Here is a 24879-nt window from a genome sequence, read left to right as displayed (position 1 = left end):
CGTCAAAGGCACTGCTGACTTTGGAGTTTGTTTCAAAAAATCAGAAAAATTGGAGTTACATGGCTATTCAGATAGTGACTGGGCCGGTTCATATGATGATATGAGGAGCACTTCTGGATACTTGTTCAACCTGGGTTCTGGATGTTTTTCATGGAATTCTAAGAAGCAAGATGTGGTAGCTCAATCTACCGCTGAGGCAGAATATGTTGCTGCTACGGCCGCTGTTAATCAAGCCTTATGGCTTAGGAAATTGTTAGCTGATCTAAATCCAGTTCAACAAGTAGCTACTCAAATTTTTGTTGATAATGAAGCTGCTATAGCTATTTCCAACAATCCAGTGTTTCATGGGAAGACTAAGCACTTCAAAATTAAATATTATTTTCTTCGAGAAGTTCAAAAGAACGAAGAAATTGTTCTAGTTCATTGCAAGACTGATTATCAGATTACAGATATTTTTACGAAAGCCTTGTCCAAAACAAGGTTTGAATGCCTAAGAAGACAGTTGGGGATCTGCAGTAAGAGTGCCAAGGAGGAGTGTTGAGATATGCCAACTTTTCCTACAGATTTTATCAGATTAAGTTTGATATCAGAATCATTCAATTGGTAGAAGAATAAGTCTTATTGTTAGGATCAAATATTTTAGCTAAGATTTGCTAGGTAGAAGATCATGTTATCAAGTAGTTTTTGTTGAGATTTTCTAGAGAATTGTTAGCTAAAATTATTTTAGTTTGTTTCTTTGTAAGCACTATAAATAGGGTGTTGATGAATGAAAAAATTAAGCTCCTTTTTCAGCTCTCAATATAGTTTTGATATCTTTGTTTATGCTTCAAAAACCAACAGTCTCCAACCCTTCTACTCCTCCAACACCACACACATTTCTCTGAAAGTAAGCTTGGCAACGAAAGAACCCATCACTTCCCTCATGTTAGAAGACCCCTCAGGCTTCCCGGAGAGGCTCCTCACTCTCTTGATGGCAGCAGCAACGTGCTTTCCGTACAAGTGGCTATTCCTATCATCTTCCAGGTACTGGACCATCTGCTCAGGGGTCCTCTTAATCCACTTGGGAGTCTGAGCCCGGGATCCCTGGTTGCGCCTCAACTGGCTCAAGTACTGGGCTTTGGCTTTGATAATCCAGCGGGAGTTGTGGTTGGAAAGCCGATTCTTGGGGTTCTTGGACTTGGGTTTCGGCTTATTGCCATCGCTCAGGGTCCAAGGGTCTGGTGTGACTGAGCAGCGGCAGCAAAAAGTGGTGGCATTTGATCTGTAAATTGTTGGATAAAATTGACCCTGTGCTTTGCTTCATGCTAATTTCAGAAATTAAGTACCATTATTGACGAAATGGCCATGGGTTTACTGATTAAGTTGTTCAATGGCTAATTATTGATGAAAAATAGTTTGATGGTCAAAACATGATCCTGACAATAGTTTAATGGCCGCTAGGGTTTTTTGCCCAAATATATATATATATATATATATATGGATGCCTAGCTCTGTTTCCCAAGTTTCCAATTCTAAGGACAAGAACCTTAAGTTTGAAGTAACATTTAATTTTGAATTTCATATCTATATTCTTGTGAACTATAGATGTATATTCTAAAAGCAAATTACCCAGGTACTTACTAAACTTTTTAAATACTTTTTTGAAATATTAAAATATTAGCAGTAGTTTGGCAAGAACATGATTGCTAATGGCATCACATTTGATTGCTTCCTCAACCCTGAATGTGCCCTAAGGAGATGTTTATACATACATATGCAATCATATACCAATCTTTATTGTTAATGACATTACCTTGGGATCTAACACAATTTTAATTTATAAGGTTGTAAAACATTGCGAGTATCACTTTGCAGTTATTAGAACATTCTTCGTCCATCATACATAAGTAGTGTTTCATCTAGAGAAAAATAATGAGACAAAGCGTTATCACTTTTATAATTGATCCAAAGGGGAAAATCAAAGAGAAATTGATGACAAACTAATAAAAGAAAGAATAAATCTTATATATACGGATAGTATATACACTATCACCGTTAGATTTAATATATATATATACGAAAGTCAAATTTAAATTTAAATTTTGTATAGTTATTATTTATTCAGTACTGATAGTATATACACTGTAAATATAAGAAAAATTAATCTTAAAAGAAAATCCAATAGACTTTCTTTTGGCAGGAACAAACAGTTCAATTGATCTTGATTACTTTGGTTTATGGTGAAAATGACTTTATATTTTGGTCTGAGTGTATAGATCCCATGAGTATAAACTATAATAGGACTTTAAATAACAAAGTGGTACTACTTTTAGTATGGTTGTTGGGACGAGGTAATAACTCCAATTTAACCAAGTATCTTCTGCTTTTGATTTTCGTGTTAATGGAAACATCAACTTTTTGAAGGTGCATAAATTTGTTGGAATAACTTAACAGCCTAGTTAACTTTTTTGAATAAAAGTTGGAATTTCCTTTGCCTTTAACTTTTGATATAAACTTAATTTTTGAAATATTAAAAAATTAGTAGTGCTTTGGCATGAAACATGATTGCTACTGCTTTGACGTTGATTTCTTCCTGAACCTGAATGTTGGTTTCATGCTAACATATTTTTTGAGCAAAACAACCGTAGTACCTTGCAGAATAGAGTGCTCCAGAATAGTTACTCTGTGTCTTGCTCTCTGAGATTTGAAGGGATCTTCAGAGAGGTTGTGTTGTCAACAAAGATGGCATCCCTTTCTGATTCTTCTGATAACTTTAATTCTGCCATGGAGGAGTTGATTGACAAACTAGATGATGTGTATATAGGAGTTTTGGCAGGAGTGAAGCGACTGTTGAGCTCAGACTCAAAGTACAAACACCAGGCACTGGAACTTAAACTGGCTCGTCTGCGGTATGAATCAACTTACTGGAACCATCTTAAACAGCTGCTGATTTATGTTCAGAAGTACAGCAATGCAAATAAAGTTGTGGCAGATTTGGGATCTCTCCTCACCACAATTAAGGCAGCTTGCAGTGAGATAATCAAGAAGATTGAAATTGTTTGCGATGACAAATTTGTTTCACGAAAGAGTTTGCTTCTGGAAACTATTGACGTGTTTCGTGACTGGGAAAGGAAGATTGATCTTTGCAAGCAAGAAATTGGACAAGCTCTCAACCTTCTATCGCACTGCTCATTGGAGTAGAAGCTTCCCTTGCTTTCTCATTCCTTTTGCAGCGAGTTTCTGGTATCTGTCTCGGAGATTCTGAAAGAGATTTCAGCTGAACGCGAGGGTGGTGATCAGAAAGTTGATGATGATCAAAGAGCACAAATCATGGCCTTCAGAAATGACCTTTTATTGCCTCTCATAAGTTTCTTAAAGGATGCACTCCGTCAGCTGAACTCTGACGTCCCTAGTGATCAAATGATTTCCAGCTTCAACACTCATATTGCATCACTTGCTGTACGCATTGCAAATAAGTCTTTTCATTACTGGATCAACAGAAAGGGGGACCCAACCCTGGCCAAAAGTAAGATTATCCAACTTCTGGATCTGCAGTGTGAGATTCATCCGACTACTCCAGAGATCCTAGAGCTGAATCTCAACTTCTTGAAAGCACTCATCAGAATTAACCGCAACCTGGCTGATGGTTTGGCAATTTCTTTTCTCCGGAGTCTCCTCAATGTTGGAGAGCCCAATCATCTTTCAGGTGAGCTAAAACAACTTGTAATCTTTGTCATCAATGAACTAGATAAATCAAGTCCGGATGGGCAAAGCATTTCGGAAGAAATTAAAGCTGTGCTTATCCTAGTAGCATCTTTCTCTAGGCGTATGCAGCTTGGTAGTCTTTCAGCTCCCAAGTTGCATACAAAGATTTCTCTTCTCAAGGCAGAGGTTTTCCTCAAGCAGCAACTGAAAAATTGCACAATTTCTTCAGAGAGCCGAGCTGAAGACCTTGACGAGATTGTGCAGGGCCTCAGAATATCTTCCAAAGATCAACCCGAGGAGGCGATAGAACATGGCAAACCAGAACCTACATCTGTGCTCATCGAAGAAGTGGCCAAAGAGGTAGTATCTCTTGAACAATCCTTTCGTGACAAGAAGATTACAGAAGACAAGGTAATGATTTCGCTATTTATGTTGCTCCTAAAGATTTTGCTATTCAAAGTAGAATCATCTTATATGGAATTACTGAATAGTGATCCAAGTTTGATGAGCCTTGAGAAAGATCAAATTGAAATGCTACTCGAGGGGCTTAGGTTGTGTTCAGCTTTTGTCACTAATCAGCCAGAGAAAATGAATGAGAATGTTGAATTGATCTTCACACAAGTCAAAGCAAATGCTAGGAGAATTATATCTTTCTGTTACTCATTTCTTGTCAACAAAAAAACAGAGGAGAAGGATGAGAAAATGAATCCTTGCTTTTCTGATGTGGTACAAGGGATGGCAATGATCAAGTCAAAACTTAGAGGGTGCTGCCCCCAGTATCCAAGGCATAATTTCGCCAAGACTGATGGATTGGGCTTGTTGATTATCTCTTAGTAAATCTACAGGAGCTTCTCAAACATGACCCAGAATCTATTGCACTGGTGAAGCATCATATTGAAAATATTTTATCCAATTTGGAGTTTTTGAGATCTTTCCTCAATAAGCTGGACAATGTGCATCTAGACCAAAGGGATCTCGTTACAGATGTTACAAATGCGGCATATGAGGCTGAATTTATCATTGACACGATTGAGGTTGGAATTGGTAGCCATTGGCAGCATGTATTGTGGCTTGATGAGGTTCTCGAAGAGATTAGACTCATTAAGATGCAGACCACTAAAATTTATGAGGAGAAGACTTCTGATGCCAGAGACCACATTGTCTCCCAGAATTCTAGCCATATGAAATCACCAGTCAGCATGGCAGAAGCTGGAACTTGTGAGCAGGTGGTATCTCTCAGAGATGAGGAAGAGACTTTAATTTATCAACTGACCAGAGAATCCCCACAGCGAGATATTGTCTCCATTGTTGGCATGCCAGGTATCGGTAAGACTACCCTAGCCAAGAAATTGTACAACGATCTGTTAGAAAATTGGCTTAATTTCTTTTAGTCAAGATTCCTATTTGGTGTTGGAAGTAACTAGTTTCTTAATTGGACTTAGTTACTTGAAGTAGTAGTCAAGTAAATTTCTATTTAGCTAGATACTATTTTCTACTCTATATGAGTTTAGGAAATAGTATTGGTTTTCAATTGTTATTTAGTTTTTTTGGCAGTAATGTTCTCTATAAATAGGCAGATTGGCATACTACAAAGACACACAAGAAAGGAGTGAGAGAATTCTTAGTGGGTGAGAGGGTTATACAAGAGTTGGGGCTTAGGAATCAAGTTGTAATCTTGTGGTGTTTTTCTCATAGTAAGAACAAGTTTTTCTCTCCGTGGATGTAGGCTTGGTGATTAAGCCGAACCACGTTAGTTCTTGTATGTTGTTCATCGTTCATGCTAGATATTGTTTTCCATTAAATTGTTAGTTTTTTCTCTTTCAAATAATTGGCCTGATACCCTAACAAGTGGTATCAGAGCTCCGTTGGAGTTTTGGTTAATTATTTAAAATTGAGTAGGTGGTGGTATACCATGTAGTTTGGAACTATACAGTTTCCAATTCAACCGTTTAATGGAACTACAAGTTTCACTCTTTGGCAAAGAAGAGTGAAAGATGTTCTAGTTCAACAAGGTTTGGCAAAAGCGTTGAGTGGAAAGAACAAGAAACCAGAGAGCATGAATGATGATGAGTTTGAAGAGTTGGACGCAAGGTGTGCGAGTACGATTCGGCTCTATGTGGCGGACAACATCATAAATAATGGGATAGATGAGGAAGAATTTGCAGCAGACCTCTGGAAAAAATTGGAAAAGCTTTATCTGGCTAAAAGTTTATCCAATAAGTTGCATCTAAAGCGGCAACTTTATGCACTAAAGATGGTGGAGGGTGGCAGCCTCATGGATCACATGAATACGTTCAACGGAATTTTGGATCAACTCCAAAAGGTTAGCGTAGATATTGAGGAAGAAGATAAGGCCCTTTTACTTCTTACCTCAGTCTCTGATTCTTACGAAAGTGTCGTGACAACCCTGTTGTATGGGAAGGACACTTTAGAGTTCGAGAATGTGCAGTCTTCTTTGTTGGATCATGAAAAACAAAGGAAGGCAAACCAGGATGTGACACAAGAAGCTGCGTTAATTGCTCGATGTGAGAATAAAAGAGGAAAATAATTTGGCGTTGAATCTAAGGCAGGTGGTTCAAAAGCCAAGAGAAAGGGTGGAATCCAGTGTTTTGGTTGTCATGAGTTTGACCATATCAAAAGATATTGCCCTCATCGAAAGAAAAATGATGAGAATGACTATGATAATGTTGCTGGATATGCATTGGGTGGAGATATTCTCACAATCTCCAAAGGTAATAATACTTCTTCTCGTGATGGTTGGATTTTAGATTCTGGATGTGTTTCACATATTTGCTCCAGGTTAAACTATTTTGATACTCTCCAAAGAAAGAAGGCAGGTTTTATGTCCTTTGGTGATGGATCTACTTGTCAAGTCAAAGGTGTTGGAGTGGTGAAAATCAAAATATTGAATGGAGAGATTCGTTCTTTAGGTGGTGTGGCTTATGTCTCAAAGTTACGAAAGAATCTAATTTCTTTGAGCCAGTTACACTCCGAGGGTTACCATTTTTCCGCTGCAGGTGGAGTCTTGAAAATCACACATGGCGAGACGGTCTTGTTGATGGGGAAGAAGTATGGTAATTTCTACCATTTGAATACCTCAATGGATTGGGAGCGGAAGGGGATCCAAGAATGCTCTCAAATTACAAATGGTGGTGAGAGGAAAAATCCTGCTATGGGAGAGGGTGAATTGAGGCCCCTCTCGCGAGTCAACTAGATGTTGGACTCGTTTAGCTATACACGTTCATTTGTCGATTGAATCAAGTGAAAAGAAGACCATATTGATTCGGGTGTGTAGCTAGACACCAAGGTACTTGGTGGAAAAAGGCAAATGGAGTTTTTTTTGGATGGTTTGCTGTGTTTGTTAAAAGAAATATTCGCCAAGGTGGAGATTTGTTAGGAAATTGACTTAATTTCTTTTAGTCAAGATTCCTATTTGGTGTGGGAAGTAACTAGTTTCCTAATTGGATTTAGTTACTTGAAATAGTAGTCAAGTAAATTCCTATTTAGCTAGATACTATTTTCTACTCTATATGAGTTTAGGAAATAGTATTGGTTTCCAATTGTTATTTAATTTTTTTGACAGTAATATTCTCTATAAATAGGTAGATTGGCATACTACAAAGACACACAAGAACGGAGTGAGAGAGTTCTTAGTGGGTGAGAGGGTTATACAAGAGTTGGGGCTTGGGAATCAAGTTGTAATCTTGTGGTGTTTTTCTCATAGTAAGAACAAGTTTTTCTCTCCGTGGATGTAGGCTTGGTGATTAAGCCGAATCACGTTAATTCTTGTATGTTGTTCATCGTTCATGCTAAATATTGTTTTCTATTAAATTGTTGATATTTTCTTTTCAAATAATTGGCCTGATACCCTGACACGATCCCAGAGTTACACTTCACTTCCATGCTCGTGGATGGTGTTCCGTTTCGCAAGAACATGCAAAGAGGGAGTTACTAGTTGACATTTTAAGCAACAGTGGTGAACTTACTGATGATGTATATCAAACGGCTGATGAGGATATGGACTTGAAGTTGCGCCAGCACTTGATGAGAAAGAGGTACTTGATAGTTATGGGTGACATGTGGGACACTCACGTTTGGAATGCTTTGAAACAATCATTTCCAAATGAAAAAACTGGAAGCAGAATTTTGATCACGAGTCGCCTTCGTGATGTGGTCTTGGAAATTAAACTTGAATGTTATCCTCATAGTCTTCGTCTGCTCTCTGATGATGAAAGTTGGGAGTTGTTGCAACTGAAAATATTCCATGGAGGCTGTCCCAGTGAACTGTCGAAAGCTGGAATGGAAATTGCTAAAACTGTCGTGGATTACCTTTTTCGATTGTTGCAATAGCTAGTTTGTTAGAAAGAATAGAAAAGCAACAGGCTTCTTGGAAAAGCATTGCAGAATGTTTAAGCGCGCGGTTAATTGATGATCCACAAACCCGGTGCATGGATATCTTACAGTTGAGCTACATGCATTTACCTGATTATCTAAAAGCATGCTTACTTTACTTTGGGTCATTTCTGGAGGATGAAGATATTCCAGTAAGCAAACTGATAAGGCTATGGATAGCAGAAGGTTTCATAAGGCAAACTGTTGTATGTAGCTTAGAAAATCTTGCTGAGAATTATTTGACAGACTTAATTGGTAGAAGCCTGGTTGCAGTTGCCAAAAAAGGACCAAAATGAAGGGTCAAATCATGTCGTCTTCATGACATGATACATGATTTCTGCTTGTTAAAAGCCAAAGAAGAGAACTTTTTTCAGGTAATCACTGGTTATGATGAACCATTCACCTCTTTTGATGAATTAGACTGTGGAGCTGATTTTATTGACCATTATCCTTCAAAGCCTGTAACATTTGAGAGACATCGAATTTGCATTTGTCTAAATAGAAAGCATTTTGTTATGTCTAACCCTTCTGGCCCATGCACCCGTTCTCTGCTATTCTTTGCCACTGTTGATCCATATCCTAGACGTCCCTATGACATCTCATTCATCCCTCGCCACTTCAAACTTCTCAGGGTATTGGATTTGGAATGCATTCAACATGGGCATATCCTTTTCCCCTGGAATTGAACTATTGGTTCAGTTGAGATATTTAGCTGTTAGTGGGGATATAGACTTCATCCCACCATCAATATCCAATCTCCGGAAATTAGAAACTTTCATTGTGAAGGGGTTGAAAGGTAAGGTTGTATTGCCAGATTCGATATGGTCCATGGAGAGGTTAAGGCACATTCATGTGAATACTCATGTTGATTTCAACTTTCAAGATGACAAGCCTGGAAATTCGTTGAAGTTGGTGAACTTAGTCTCCTTTTCCTTGCCATCAATTGCTCGCGGGAAAGCTGCAAAGATGATATTGAGGAGGATGCCCAACCTCCGCAAATTTGAATGCATATATCTGGAATCATGGGATGCTTATACAAATTACAACAGGTTTCCGGTGTTAGACCTTCTAATTCATCTGGAGTCACTGAAGATACTTTATGTTGGTCGGGCACTTAATCATGGTGAACTTAATCTCCCCTGGAACTCGAAGAAGTTGACTTTATCAAGTTTTCGCCTACCGTGGACTCATATTTCAGCTATTGGAAAACTACCAAACCTTGAAGTCCTCAAATTACTTTCCAGAGCATTTGAGGGTCCAAGGTGGGATATGAGGGAAGGGGAGTTCCTTGGACTCAAGTACTTGAAATTAGACAGTCTGAAGATTGTCCAGTGGAATGCATCAAGTGATCACCTTCCCAATCTCCAGCAACTACACCTGCAAAACTGTAAGGACCTTGAGGAAGTTCCACTAGCTTTTGCAGATATTAATACATTGCAAATGATTGAAGTGCAATCCTGTGGGCTAACTACAGAAGAGTCAGTTAAAAGGATTGGTAATGAATGCATGAAGGGGCTCAAGATCATTATCAATAACAAGATTTATCTCTGAGATTGCCATCTATCTGAGGATGAAGTGTTGCTGTATTCTTCACCCACCAGTAAGCAAACTTATGAAGTTTTCAGCACTTAGTTCCATTTTAGTTATTTGTGTGATACAGTCAGTCAATTACATCTGTTAGGGAACAGACAAGAAGCACGACAAAGAACAATATTCAAAGTGAAACTTATGTTGAATCTAAAATTTCATCTCTTCATACTAACCAGTCTGAGTGCTCTAAATTTATGATCTAGGTACTTTTTTCCTTCAGTCTATCAATTACTTTTTTAAATTCGATGTCAGAAATACTTTTTTTTTTCAACATACATGCACTGCACAATAATTCATGTTCCAAATGCCTGCTTGTCTTGTACGGGCACCATGGGAAACAGAGGTAAGCAATTTAATCATTATTACTTATTACCAACAAATTTGAAGATTAAATGAAATTGGTTTTTTCAACCATTCGGTGTTCTTGTCTCCCACTGTCTCGAGTACTTAGGACATTCATTTATGGAAGGTTTTCTTCTCAAATCAGAAGCCATATACTTTCAGAAGTTGAGATAAATGTGTTTTATTATGAGATTTTTAATTTCCAGCATGGTCCTTCTCTCTTTCCAAATGTCCTTTTGTGGAAGGTAAACCAAATTGGAATATTTTGTATCCACCTATTAAAATCCGAGATGCTGTCGTTTCAATGATTTCACCCGATCATTTTCCATTCAAGAAACATGAGACGAAGTATATGTAGAAAAGATGATGGAGAATCGTTCTCATATTTTTTATATATTTTTAAGCTATTACAGCCTATATATATACTAATTGGGGTACATCAAGATCCTATATTACAGCCTAAACATAAGACAATTAATTACAAATAAGGAAACGAAATATTTACACAATCTGCCAAATTTGACGGCAAATTTTGCTCCTTAAATTGCTCGCGTCAACACTCCCCCTCAAGTTGGTGAATATATGTCTATCATTCCCAACTTGTTAAGTGAGCTTTGAAATTCGTTTCCAGATACAGCCTTTGTTAGAACATCTGCTAATTGATCTTTTGATGTGACAAACGGAAGACTAATTGTACCCTTGTCAAGATGATCTTTGATGAAGTGTCGATCAACTTCCACATGTTTGGTTCTGTCATGCTGAACAGGATTATTTGCAATTGCTATGGACGCCTTGTTATCACATAATAACATCATAGGTTTTGACAGACATATACCGAGATCTTGTACAATGCGTTTTATCCATAGCAATTCACAGATACCTTGTGCCATTCCACGAAATTCTGTCTCTGCACTTGATCTTGCTACAACCTTTTGTTTCTTGCTTTGCCATGTTACCAGATTGCTTCCAACAAATGTGAAATACCCTGATGTAGACTTTCGATCAGTTTGACTTCCAGCCCAATCTGTATCTGTATACCCTTTGATTTCTAGATCTCCCTTTTTAGTAAAAAATAATCCTTTTCCTGGAGAAGATTTTAGGTATCGCAAGATCCGGTAAACAGCCTCTATATGATCTTCACTTGGTGCATGCATGAATTGACTTACAATGCTCACAGCATATGCAATGTCAGGACGCGTATGCGATAAGTATATTAGTCTCCCAACTAATCTTTGGTACCTCTCCTTATTGGTTGGAGTTTGGTCTTGTTGAATGGCTAACTTGTGATTCATCTCAATAGGGGTTTCAATGGGTTTACAGTCCAGCATACCAGTTTCTGCTAGTAAATCCAGCACATACTTTCGTTGGCAAAGAGAGATTCCGTTGCTCGATCTTGCAACTTCAATGCCTAAGAAATATTTCAGGTGCCCAAGATCTTTAAGTTCAAACTCAGTCGCAAGGCTTTTTTGGAGGGCAGCTATCTCATTTGAGTCATTTCCTGTGACAACCATATCATCAACATACACAATAAGAGCAGTCACCTTTTTAAAAACTTGCTTGATGAAAAGTGTATGATCTGCATCACTTTGTTTATATCCATTCTTCATCATGAAAGTTGAGAGCCATCCAAACCATACTCGAGGGGATTGCTTCAATCCGTATAAGGCCCTTCTTAGCTTGCATACTTTGCCACCACAGTTTATGCCCGGAGGAGGATTCATGTATATTTCTTCATTCAGAGTTCCATTGAGAAAAGCATTTTTAACGTCAAACTGTCGCAGTGGTCATTCTTGATTAGCTGCTATGGAAATAAGTACTCGTATGGTATTTATTTTTGCTACAGGAGCAAATGTATCCCCATAATCAATTCCGTACTTCTGCGTATACCCTTTAGCAACAAGTCTTGCCTTGTACCGGTCTATGACTCCATTGGGATTGAGTTTAACTGTAAAAATTCACCTGCATCCTACTGTTCTTTTCCCACCGGACAGCGATACAAGCTCCCATGTATGATTTTTCTGCAAGGTTTCCATTTCATCATTCATAGCTTTCTTCCATTTTGAATCCATCAATGCTTCCTGCACATTACTTGGAATAGATACAGGGGATAATTGAGTTACAACAAGTGCATGAGATTTTGACAAACGATGAGAAGAGGTATAATTGTTAATGGGATATTTAGTCTTAGCTTTAAAATCAGCGTCATACTGATTTTTTGGAATCCCTCTGTTATCCTAATTGGATATCTTGGTTCAGCTTTAAGAGGACTTGACTCATGTATTACAGGGGATGAAGGTAATGATGTTACCTGAGGAGACACATTCGGAGTTTCTATGGCTGTTGGTGTGCCTTGGAAAATTGTACTATCTTGATTCTCATGAGAGCCACCAACAATCTCAGGATGTGTATTATTCAACAAATCAACATCTGGTTCAGTTTCAATTTGTGCTTGTTCCTGAAAAACCTCATGAGTGTTGTCTTCACCTAAATCAAGTGTTGTCTCCCCCTGAAGAGAGCACTCATGACCACCGAAAAAAGGAAGATCTTCGTGGAATATAACATCTCGAGTTACATACATTTTGTTTTTATTAGGATCATAGCACCGATATCCTTTTTTGAAATCTGCGTATCCAACAAATATGCAGCGGATAGCACGTGGATCTAGCTTGCCTGTAACCTGGTGGACATATGCAGTACAACCAAACACACGTGGTTCCAGATTTGAACCAATTGGTGCTTGGACAAGTTCATGGAGTTTTTGATATGGAGTTTTGAAATCAATGACTCGTGATGGAGTCCGATTGATAAGGTATGCAGCAGAGCGAACAGCTTCGCCCCAATACTCTCGAGGCATGTTCATTCCAAACAAGGATGCGCGAACAACCTCAAGTATTTGGCGATTCTTTCGTTCTGCCAAACCATTTTGTTGCGGTGTACCAGTACATGAGGTTTGGTGTCGAATGCCATTTTCTTGACAAAAAAACTCTAGATCAGAATTTATATACTCCCCACCATTATCAGATTGAAGAACTTGAATTCGACATTGATACTGAGAAGTCACCATTTTATATAGATCCTGAAAAACAGAACAAACATCTCCCTTGTTTCTTAGGAGTGAGATCCAACTCATACGAGTACACTCATCAATAAATGTCACAAAATAACGAGCACCAGACAAAGAAGGAACTTGAGCAGGTCCCCAAACATCAGAGTGGATAGTCATAAAAGGTGTAGTACTCTTATTATAACTAGGTAGATAAGGAATTCGATGGCTCTTTGCCATTTCACAAATGTCACAATGAAACTTAGAATTTGTATGTAAAAACAAACTTGGTTTCAATTTGCGAAGATAATTAAGTGATAGATGACCAAGACGATGGTGCCACAACCATGCCATATCTTTGTTTCCTTGACTCCCTTCGATCTTATTTGCTTGACCAGGTATCTGATTGTTTGTAGTGACCAAATCAAGATAGTACAAATTCCCATGTCTAATACCATAGCCAAGAGTCCGTTGTGTTGCAATGTCCTGAAAAAGACATTTATCAGGCCAAAAACGTACAGTACAATTCAAGGCTTTTGTGATTTTGCTAACAGATAAAAGTTTGGACGAAAGAGAAGGGACTACAAGCACAGTATCAAGATTAATGGAATTTGACACATGTACTAATCCTTCGCCAGTAATGGGTGCAACTCCTCCATTAGCAGTGAGTATGTGAGGTTGAGTTGAAGAATGAATAGAGGAAAGATGGGTAGAATCGTTTGTCATGTGGTCAGTAGCACCTGTATCAATAATCCATGTATCATTCATAGTAAGATTAGTTTTGGGCAGACCTGGATTACCAGCCTTGGCAACATGTGCTGAAGCTGTGTTTGAAGTAGATGCAATCACTTCCTCATCTGTTGTGGTAGTAACGACAGCTTGTCCAATTTTCTTTCGAGGTTTCTTTGTAATATCCCACCATTCAGGATACCCAATAATTTCATAGCACCGTTGTTGGGAATGTCCCTCTTCACCACAATGAGTGCAAGTATAGTTGTTTCCTTTAGTGCCAGATTTTTTTCCTTTAGTTTGTTGGGCATTTGCAGGGCGTGTGCGGGCAGTCAAGTGAACCATGCCATCTGATTGAACTTTAGGCTCCTCTATAGTTTGTCTCTGGTTGTGATCCTTGCGAACATATGCATAGCATGACTCAAGATCCAGAGGTGAATCTTTTCTCAAAATTTCACTTCGAGCTTGATTGAATTCTAGGTCAAGGCTAGTCAAAAAAATATGAACTCGAAGTCGAGTCATATGTTTGTGCAGCGATATGATTACAGCAGCATTATTTTCTTGTGTTTGAACACGAGCATCAATTTCCTGAAATATGCCAATCAGTTCATTGTAGTATACAGATAAGGGTCTACCACTTTGATGAGTAGTAAATGATTTCCGATTCAGTTCAAAGAGTTGTGTTTCATCCGAGCCGTCATAGAACGTCTTTGCAACTGCTTCCCATATTTCTTTGGCGGTTTGAAGACGGATGAATCGCTGCATCAAGAGTGGACTCATAGAGTCAATAAGCCAACTCTTAACCCGGTTATTATCAATAAGCCAGGCTTCCAATTGCTTGTCATCTGCAGCAGGTTTCAGAGTTGTCCCTGTAAGGAATCCAGATTTGTTTTGAGCTCCAATACGCATCTCCATAAGCTGTGACCATAACGGAAAATTCATATCATCTAAGATGATTCCAGATGGAAAAGGAGTATTGTCTTGGACAGTGATTCGAGATTCATGGGGAATAATAGAAGAGGAGGGGTTTGTTTCATTCATAGTTACAGAGTAAAAAAAAATATGTTTCTACGTTAGGTATTGCTCTGATACCATGTAGAAAAGATGATGGAGAATCGTTCTCATATTTTTTATATATTTTTAAGCTATTACAGCCTATATATATACTAATTGGGGTACATCAAGATCCTATATTACAGCCTAAACATAAGACAATTAATTACAAATAAGGAAACGAAATATTTACATAATCTGCCAAATTTGACAGCAGATTTTGCTCCTTAAATTGCTCGCGTCAACAGTATAAATTTAATTAAGTCGTTTTGTAGAGCTACCTGGTAGAGTTCATCCACAAGCTGAATAATTTATGTAAACAACAGTTTGAGGAAATGATGCTCATGGTTGAATCTGATGAGAGAATTCTAGTGAACAGTAAAATGTTTTTACCTTGGTAAGTTGCATGAACAGTTTCCTTGGATATTTTGCGGATGAGTGTTATTCTGTTTCTCTAATCCTACGGGCCAGGTGGAGTGAAGCTATCTTCAACCAACAATCCTCATCCTCCAAGTTCTTCATACCGATTCTTAGCTGATCATGTTTCATCATTGCTGGATGGCCCTGCACTACCTGAAATGTTTCCAGAGCTTCAATCCACAAAATGCTCAAGAAATCATTCCCCATAATTGTCAGATACCAAAGCTGCCTCAAATATGTAAAATTAGCTGCAGGAATGTTGAGATTCTAATGCATGATGAGTAAACTATTCTACAACATTTAGAGATTTCAGTTTAAAGAGCCAAAGCACTGAAGATACTTCAGAAGCGAGTTACTGATGTAAAGGTTACTGATGTAAAGCCAAAGTCTGGAGTTCGAGCTTGTTTCAATTTGTGTAGTAATAAAAGGTTGTTAATTCAACAGAAGCAAAACTGTCAATGATCATCAAACTTCTTCGTCCTGTTTTGCATTTCTGTTGAACTCTTCAGCACCTTTCTGATCTTGTTCGATTGATGGGACTTTTGTGCACATATATTGAGTTTTATCCTTACATTCCTAAGCTGTTGAAACTTTTTCAGCTACTTCCTTCAATCAGAATTTTCCCATTAATTCCTTTTCCAGATTTCATGAAATCCTAGAGATACTTCAGAGTTCAAAAGAGATTACTGATAAAAGCAAGTTCGGAGACGGGAGGTTTAAGTTTGTATATCTTTTAGTCAGAACCTTTCTAGTCAATCTTGTTTGGTTAAAATGGAACTCGTTGGCCAATGTAGTTATGAAGTTTTAAGCAGTTAGTTCATTTTTTTTGTCAGTTATTTATACAAAAAAATCCAGTAGGGAATAGACAACTGGCCGAAAAGATAACAAATATGGCAAGGAAAATATTTCAATAGGAAAGTTATGTTGAATCTAGAATTTCACTTGTTTGAACTAATCTGTTTGAGGGCTAATTTCAGTTGGTTGTTTTCTTTCCTTTCTTTTTTTAGCCCTTCATTCTATCATTCAAATTTTTAGTTTGATTTCAGAAAATATATGCACTGCTCAATAATTCATATACCAGTTGCCTTATTTGTGTTGCACAGCCACCGTGGGAAATGGAGAAGGGCAACTTAGGAATTTCCTTTATGATATTGGTGTGGTTTTGTTTGGGTATTAATTAACAAGAAGAAAGGGCAACTAAAGAGGAAGTCGACTTGGACAGAAATGCTAAGAAATACCTCCCAGCATAAGAAATGGATGGTCTCCAACTCCTCCTCTTCATCTTGATGGAACAAGCCGCTTTGATTGGAGAATTTTGCAATCAAATCCCCTGTACTAGAGGCATTGGATTCAAATTCCCTACCATTCCCCCTATCCCTTCCCTGCTGGGAAAAAAAAAAGAGGAAAGATTAGAAAAGCAATTCAATTTGGATAATTATTACTCCATCCATTTCATTGAAAGTGTCATACTTTTCATTTTTGAGATATCCCAAAACATTTGTTATGTTGAAAAAATCAAAGCATCTTTTAGTCTATTTTTTCAATATAACCCTTCTTTCTAATCATATGCATGTTACCATTCAAATTTAAATTTTAAATTTATGAGAGTAAAATTGGAAAGAGAATCACAAACATCACAATCAAACCACTATTGTTAAAAAGTTGGATTCCCCAAACGTAACTAAAGAAATGGAACGAATGGAGTATAGTTTAGAGATCTGTTTGATAATCTAATTCAGCATTTAAATTTAATGAATTATATTTGATAACCTAATTTAACACTTAGGGTGCGTTTGATAAAACTGAAATCTGAAATCTGAATCTATTAAGTTATTAAATTGTTAAATACTAAATCTGCTACAATTTGAGTGTATATCACATTAAGTGAGAAATGAATAGTTTATCACTTATTTTTGGGAGTAAATTTTGCCTACAAAACTCGGTACCACTTAATTAATTCATATGTTTAATTTTTCATTGTCAAACACGTTTAAACATGTTAAAATCTGAATCCATTAACTTTAAATGCTAAGTTGGATTATTAAACAAGGACGTATTTGATAAAAAAAAATACAACGTCTTAATTAATTAAGTGGTTCAGAAAAAATTTAAAAACAAAAAAAGAAAGATTGGTGAATCAATTCAATTCGGATAACTATTAAAGTTTTAAGGTCTGTTTGATAACATAATTCAACACTTAAGTTTAATAGATCCTATTTGATAACCCAATTCATCACTTAAGTTTAATAGATTTAAATTTTAATAAGTTTAAACATGTTTGATAACCAAAATACAATGTCTAAGAAAAAAAAGAAAGATTGGAGAAGTAATTCAATTCGGATTTTGATAACCCAATTCAGCTCTTAAACTTAGTAAGTCTTGTTTAATAACCAAATTCATCACTTAAGTTTAATGGGTTTAAGTTTTAATATGTTTAGAAATGTTTGAAAACCAAAAAGTACAATGTCAAAGAAAGAAAGAAAGATGGGAGAAGCAATTCAATTCGGATAATTATTAAAGTTCTAAGACCATGTTTGATAACTCAATTCATCATTTAAACTTAATAGATCTTGTTTGATAACCTAATTTATCACTTAAATTTAATGCATTTAGATCTTAATATATTTAGATGTGTTTGATAACAAAAAATACAACATCAAAGAAAGATTGGAGAAGCAATTCAATTTAGATAATTATTAAAGTTCTAAAATCTTGTTTGGTAATCCAATTCAGTACTTAAACTTAATAGGTCTTGTTTAGTAATCTAACTCAATACTTAAATTTAATGAGTTTAGATTTTAATATGTTTAGACCTGTTTGATAACAAAAAAAATACAATATTTTTAATTAATTAAATGATTCTGAATTATTTAAACAAAACTAACTTGGGGTGCGTTTGATAAAATTGAAATCTGAAAACTGAAGTCTAAAAACTGAAATCTAAATCCTAAATCCATTAAATTATTGAATTGTTAAATATTAAATTTAATACATTTGAGTGCATGTCACATTCAGTGATAAGTGAATAGTTTATCACTTAATTTTGGGAGAAAGTTTTGTTTAGAAAATTCAATGCCACTTAATTAATTTAGATGTTCAATTTTTAGTTAGCAAATAGTCTGAATATATTAAGATCTGAATCCATTAAATTTAAGTGCTAAACTGGATTATCAAATAGGGCCTTACTCAAAACGATAAGTTGTTGACATATCACATAGTGTAGAATACACTCAAATGTTAAGATTTCAATACTTAACAATTCAATAACTTAACGTATTCAGATTTCAAATTTCAAATTTCAGTTTTTATCAAACGCACCACTTATTATTATTATTATAAATAGAAAGTTTTGAACTCATGACCTCCTACTTACAATATCTCTGATTTTATCTTCCAACCCACTCCCTAAATTTAATTAGTCTCAAATTGACATAGATGACTCGTACTTGGGTAGACTTGGTTTTTAAAAACCTAATGACCCAAATTGTGTTACACCATTTAGTGAAATGATATGACACAATTTGAGTCATTTGATTTTAAAAGATGGAATGTACCCGAGTTTTGGCCGACATACTCCTTATCGAGTTACGTCTACGGTGGAAAGTTCACCTTTCCGCCCATAGTAGGCAGAAGCAATGCAAGGAGGCCAACTGTGCTATGTGGGGACGCACAAAGAAGGATATCCAAGCACCACTGGAGAAAGCCGGTTGGGTCTGGATGAAAAACGTAATACATTTTAAAATCATAATAAAAGTCCTCTTAAAAATTTATTCATCATCTAATACCCAATACTTATATTTGATAAATTAAAATAGTTAATTAAATATTCTATTATAATATAAACAACTATATGTCATTGAGTTGATTGAATGATATTTTCTTTTTCTTTTTTTTTTTTGTATTTCAACTAGTTGTCAATTAAGTTTCAATTGAAATAAATATTTTATAATTATTTAAATTATCAATTTAAGATGAGCATAAATATAAATACATTAAATTGTATTATTGAAATATTTGATTTAATATAAAAGAAAGACAAGAAGAAATAGCAAGAAATTTTTTAAAAATTCATGTGAGTCCTTTATATTGGTAATCACATTTACTTGTTATTATAATCACAATGCCTAACCATAACCGATTGAAACTCATATACACAAGTCATACAACAATTTGTGTTATATTGTTTACAATTAAAGTTACTATACACTCAAATTAAAATTCTCTTTTTTTCACTAAATTTTCTTTTATATATGATTTATGTGTTATCATTGATTTGTAATTAATTTAATGAAAAGATGCTCTTTAGGCTAAATGATACGTTTTGACAATGTGGATTACTTTTAAGGATTTTAATGAGATTTAGAACACACTTTTTATGCATTTAATCTAATTCACATTTTATTTTATTTGAAATATAATTATTTAAAATATAAGGGACCATATTGAACATATTTTCAAATATTAGAGACCAAAAAATATAAAGTCAAACTTTTGACTAATTCTAACTTGATTTTGACTGTTAGATATTATTGTTTTCTATTAGTTGTCCTAAATTTGCCTAAAATAAAAAATTTGGGACCATATTTATTTTGATCAAAATATCAGGAAATAGTTTAACTCATAGACCAAACGTTAGGGGACCAAAATTGCACATCTTCCTTTATTTTAATCATGTTTGATATCCCAACTTTTTCTTTTATATTTATGCTTCAATTATTTCAAATTTTAAACTCAATTAAAGTATAAAAACTACCACAATATTTATTTTGACATGTACAAAATTTACTAAATAATATTGAAAATTTCACCTATTTTCTGTTACAACAATTTCGTCTACCTTTCTGTACCTTTATTTTCACGTTTTTTTGACATTCACTTTTTCGCTCTTCACTTTTCATTGGGACCTGCATCTCGGTTGGAGTGTTCACAAAATATTTTATAAGTAATAGGTATTAGATGATGAACAAATTTTTAAGAGGGCTTTTATTATAATTTTAAAATGTATTGCATAATTTCATCCAAGCACAACCCGCTTTCTCCGGTGCCCGGTACGTCATTTATCTGTCCGCCTTTGTGTGTCCCCACAGAACACAGCTGGCCTCCTTACATTGCTTCTACCGTGGGCAGAAAAGTGAACTTTCCACCGTAGACGTAACCCTCCTTATCGGATGTCCTCGAAGGGACGACATAGACTACTTAATTCAGTTAACTGAGCAATCATATTCGGCCCAAATCCCAAAACTAAGTCCCATAAATAAATCAAATATGATAAGTGAATCAATAAATATTTTGCATCAAAAATAGAAATACATATATTTTTCAATTCAAATTACTAATCAAGTAGATTGAATATGAAACAAAATACAAATCAAGCAGGTTAACGTGAAGTAAAAGGACAAGATTTAAAACCTTTTTTATTTGTTATGTTAAATTAAGATGGCATAATTGAATATATTAAAATGATCTCTCTCTCTTTTTTTTTTTTTTGTATATTTTAGGTTTGTCAGGATTTTAAATTTGTTGATTTTATGATTGAAATCATTAAGTATTAATCTTCAATTTTTACAATCATCGAGTATACTTACAATACTCTCGTCTTCTGAAATTTTTATAGCTTTTGGTCCATTATTGAGCAAAGACACCATGAAATTCATGTGTCAAAATCCTCATTCCAATGTAGCCAAGCATAGGGTAACAAATGTAATGATATTATTACATGATGGAGATATATAATGTCTAACAGTTACAAGTCGACAAAGAAAGTTCTGGGTATTATTGTTGCCCTTTTTCATTTTCATTTTCTTTTGTTTGTTTCCGTTTGAGAATTGGATTCAAAGCATAGTTCGTTGTCCTACCTCCGGAGCACTACTTGGAAGCCACAGAGGAAATGAATCACCATCATCACAATGATGGGTTCCCGGAGATGTGCTGTTCTTTTTCACCGAAATGTGCTATTCATTTTTATATATATGGAGGAGAAAAATAATATACTATGAGATTACAATTATACGATTGATAGGAGATTATTTGGTACAATTTTTTGAAAAAAATAATGTAATACTTTTTTAATGTGATGTATGTGAGATAAAAAGGTGATCGAAAAATATATTAATAATACAATTATAAGACAAGGTTCATTTCTTGCTCTCATATTCTCTCTCCATCCTGTATCTAGTAAATCCTACCTTTCTAATTTATTGCAGATATAATTTTCATTATACTCTTACATAATTTAGAAATATTCCACGAAACAATGAATAAGAGGCAAGGACAGTTGTAGGTATCAACGGTATTATGTCCTCGAAGATGAAAGGCCAAGATTGGCCAAAAAAAAATTTATGAGATCCATAGTTGTATATTATTTTTTAACATCATGTGTAGGGTTTACAAAATTTCCTTCTATTCTGAACAAATAGTGCCTTAGTTTCTTAGATTGAAATAAGACATTTTGATCCCTCATATTCTCAAATTAGTATACTTTGGCCCTAGACTCTATTTGCAATCTTTCCTACCATAGAAGTAAAATTCTAAAAATAATTTTAGGGGCCAAAATGTTTCACGTTGATAGGGTGTGAAAATGTCATTCAATTTATGATTATTTTCCCCTTTATTCAAGCCAATATTGTATTAATTGATAGATTCTACTTATATTTGGTATTTGGTGCTAATTATAAGAAGGTGGAGCAAAAAGTGATAAAAGAGGTAATTTTTCAAGAGTTTTTCAATTCAAGATGGAATCTACATAAATTACTGGCGGAAGATTAGGAAATTACCATTTTTCTTAGATATTTTATTAGGGAACAACTAGCATTAGTTGGAGCAGTTTCCTTTTGTAATTAGAATTCTATTTTTGGTTGGCTAATGGACGGCCGAAGTATTAGGACTTGATAGAAACCGAATAAGTATTTGAATGGACTCTTTGGCCTGGGAAAGAAGAGCCGCTTGGCTTTTCTCTTCATCTTGTCATTTCTTTGTTTTTCTTCTTTTGTTGAACGTTTATACAATTTCCTTCAATGGAATTGCGTGGATTACTCTCAATAGAGAGTTGGTGAATTTCCTTTTCTAGTCTAAGGCCAACTTGAAGGCATGGTTATAAACATATGTGAGATCGAATTAATTTTATTTATTTTTTTATTCACTGGTATTCACACGTTTTCTGATTTAACTTCTTATGATTATTTTGTTACTTGAATGTCAAGGGCCCGATATTCGAATTAACCTAATAATCTATTGTCAAATTAACCGGTTAAATACGTAATTGTTTAATTGGTTAATACCAGTGGCGACTAACCTGATTGGTCCGATGTTAGGGAAACGTATGATCTAATTTAAACAACCCTCGTAGCGTGTTTGTTGGTTAGGGTTGCGCTTTTCTAATTCTTAATGCAATTGAGGAATTGAATCCTACGGTCGTACCTAGAGTTATTTCTTAGTTAGGGAAGTAGTTAACGGTCGTATCTTGACTATCGAAAAAGTAAGGAAAAGTGGTTATTTATCGCGTGTATGACAACTATAACTAATATATTAATAAGTAATTGAATTATCTTTGCATCGATGATCAGTTGAATGGATCGTGTCTGAAAAGTTGCACCTTTGGCTAGAGTCGTATCTATTGTTGATTAATTCCTGTTTATTTTCATAAGTTGCTTTTAATTAGTTAATTAGTTATTTTTATAAAAATCCACCATCTCTGTACTCTAAAAGAAATAAATTATCTCCATTTCCTATGGATTCGACCCTACTCACCACTATATATAAAATTTGTATTTTTCTTGAGTAGGTAATTATTATTACACATGCTCGACACCTGTCACATGCTATTTTTTTTTTGGAAACGGAACAATTTCATATCACTTGGAATAATAATTACATAGTTTGGGCCATTGCCCTAACATTAGACTAGGTTGTTTCATGTTGTATGCGAGATATTTAAACCTTTGTTTGGATTGCATTTTTCTGGACTTTTTGTAAAAAAATTATTGTAGCGATTTAATATATGTAAAATAAAAAGGTGATTGGAAAATGTGTCTACGGAAAACGTAGTAATTTTTCAAAGAAAAATTGCAATCCAAACACACCTTAAAATTCTAGAAATAGATAATGTGAGGGGCTTTTCTTTCTTTCTTTTATTTTTTTGTGATAAATGATAGGGAGTAATAATGTGGCCCCTTTTGAGAATATTTTGGATAGTTTCAACCAAAATTGTGCACCCTTTTTTTCCTTGTGTAAGTCAAAATTTTATATTTTCTACTATTTTTCAACATTTCAGAACCTACTGATATATCTGATCCGGATATTTGTACATTGACTAAAAAATTTCCAGAATTTGGAAACCACGTATTCATCTACTGTTAGACTTAGATGGTCGTCCATGCATAAACAATTTGTCCTTTGGCCTTTCAGATCTTGCACTTCTGCAACTGTTCTGTATAATTGAGGAATGGCCCCCAACTCCAATGGTGAATGGTCAATGTCAAAGATCAAATCTTAAGAAATGGAGGCCATGGAGCACGAGGGCAGTGCACTACCATATTATAGTCAGTAAAAAACTTGTAGGGAGTCCTCGCATGGCCCATGAGCTTTTTAGTCGTCTTGTCACTTCTGAGCCACAAAACAATAAAGGGATAATTTCAGAAACCTCCCCTGAGGTTTCTGACATTTACACTTACCTCCCCTGTGGTTTGAATAATTACACTGACCTCCCCTGAAGTTACTAATCCGTTACAAATTCAGTCCAAATGATTAAAATATTATTTTAGAGAGTGAAATTAGAATTTTGTACCTGATTTGTCCTTTGTGCCACATGTCCAATAAATGGCAAAGTATTACAAATTAATTAACAATTAATAAACTTTAACGAGCGTAGTTTATAGGCAAATACATACTGCCTATTTAAAGTACCAGCTCTTTACATGTATTTTACTTTCAAACATTTACTTTATCACAAATATTTATTCTCAAATACAGATTTGTATTTACTCTCAAATATTTAATTTTTATTAAACACAAAACCTACCAGCTTTTTTTCCGTAGAAATATTAATATAACACTTTTTCAATTTTAGTTATAAATATTTATGTATTTAACATAAATTAAATGATTCAGGATAAAATATCTATAAAGAACCAATACTTTACTCATGTAATGGATGAAAGTCATAAAAAATTAATAGTTTATGAGGCCATTTATTTTTTAAAAAATATTTAATTTATATTAAATAGATAACCTACTGATTTTTTTTTGCAAGAATATTACTTTAACACTTTTTAATTTTTAATTACAAATGTTAATATATTTATCATAAATTAAATATTTGAAAATAAAATATCTGTAAAGAGCCGATACTTTAAATAGGATATACGTATTTGCCTATAAACTACACTATTTAAAGTAAGGAGTATAGTTTATTGATTTAAGTTAAGGAGTGTAGTTTATTGATTTAAGTAAGGAGTGTAGTTTATAGGCAAATACGCATAACTTATTTAAAGTACCGGCTCTTTACAGGTATTTTATTTTTAAATATTTAATTTACAATAAATATATCAATATTTGTAATTAAAAATTAAAAGGTGTTACAATAATATTCTTGTAAAAAGAAAATCGATAGGTTATCTATTTAATATAAA

The sequence above is a fragment of the Coffea arabica genome, chromosome 8e, assembly GCF_036785885.1.
Source record: "Coffea arabica cultivar ET-39 chromosome 8e, Coffea Arabica ET-39 HiFi, whole genome shotgun sequence".
NCBI classification, from domain to species: Eukaryota; Viridiplantae; Streptophyta; class Magnoliopsida; order Gentianales; family Rubiaceae; genus Coffea; species Coffea arabica.
This window is presented reverse-complemented; position numbering follows the sequence as displayed.